This window comes from Ovis canadensis, chromosome 25 (genome assembly GCF_042477335.2).
Source record: "Ovis canadensis isolate MfBH-ARS-UI-01 breed Bighorn chromosome 25, ARS-UI_OviCan_v2, whole genome shotgun sequence".
Taxonomy (NCBI): domain Eukaryota; kingdom Metazoa; phylum Chordata; class Mammalia; order Artiodactyla; family Bovidae; genus Ovis; species Ovis canadensis.
In genome coordinates, this window is record NC_091269.1 from 17857792 (window position 1) to 17858797 (window position 1006).

Genomic DNA, 1006 nt, shown 5'->3' on the forward strand with positions numbered 1-1006 from the left:
TACAGAGGCTCCCGTTGAAGGCCTCTATGCATCACGGGCCAGCCGTGCTGAGGTCCGCGCGCGTGGCTGCGGGCAGGGATGCAGTAGCTGGTGGTGGAAGTCGGGGCTGTGGTCCGTGGGGCACGCTGTGCCCCTTGCCCACCTCCTCCTTTCCAGTTACCTAGTGCGTCCTGGCGAGGAGGTTTAAAGACCCCTGGGGGGGCTTCACTGCCTTGGGGTCAGGATGGCCGGGCCCGCGGGAAGCCGGGAGGCGCCTCCAGTCTCCCCCGGACTCAGCCATCCCCTGAAGGGCCGGGACGGTGTGGCGCATCATGGTCACTGCCGCCATGGCTGTTGGGAGGGGGCCACCCTGCAGTCCTCGCGTGGGCCGAGACTGTGTGAGGTGCATGAGTGGCTCCTCCACGTCCCTGGGGGAGGGTTGGAACCCCCCCCACCCGGGGGCCTGTTGGGTGTCCAAGCACACCCTGCTCCATTGCGTGAAACCTTTCCTGTCCCCTCCAGTCTGCTGTTTACTGTCTGACTTGGCTGGCCAGAGGCAACCCCTGCCCAACTCTGGGGAGGGAGGGAAAAAAGGTGGGATGTGCCATGCCAGGGGTGGGTCTCCTGTGGAAACAAAACACTTGAAAACCTCCTACAACTCTTAGTGCTGGATCACTCAGCTCTTGTGTCAATGAAGAACACAGCTAGCTATGAAAATTAATGTGAATTGCAGGACACATTGATCATGGACACTTTGAACACACCTGTGGCCCTGGGTTCCTCCTGGGACTACGCCTGTCTGAGCATTGCTTGACAATCAACCACCCCTCTGGGGTGCTCATGTCGTGTGCTCGCCTTCCTGGAAGTCCCGTGGCTGGGGGTTGTCCTTGAAGGGTCTCTGGTCCCTCTGTCCCCTTAAGTGCAGACACGGTGTCCCCTGCCTCTGTGGCCGGGTGGACGCTGCCCACAAGAGGGGAGAAGGGGATATGAGGTCGCACTGAGTCCCCTGGCCTGCCAGGCCTCTGTG

The 1006-nt window shown here is 61.6% G+C and overlaps 1 non-coding gene across 1 annotated transcript; it reads left to right on the forward strand.

Moving 5' to 3' along the window:
• Nucleotides 1–635: 635 nt before the first annotated feature.
• On the forward strand, nucleotides 636–788 carry LOC138430620 (5.8S ribosomal RNA). The gene has a single exon (XR_011253306.1). It is a non-coding gene; the product is annotated as a 5.8S ribosomal RNA (ribosomal RNA).
• Nucleotides 789–1006: the final 218 nt, after the last annotated feature.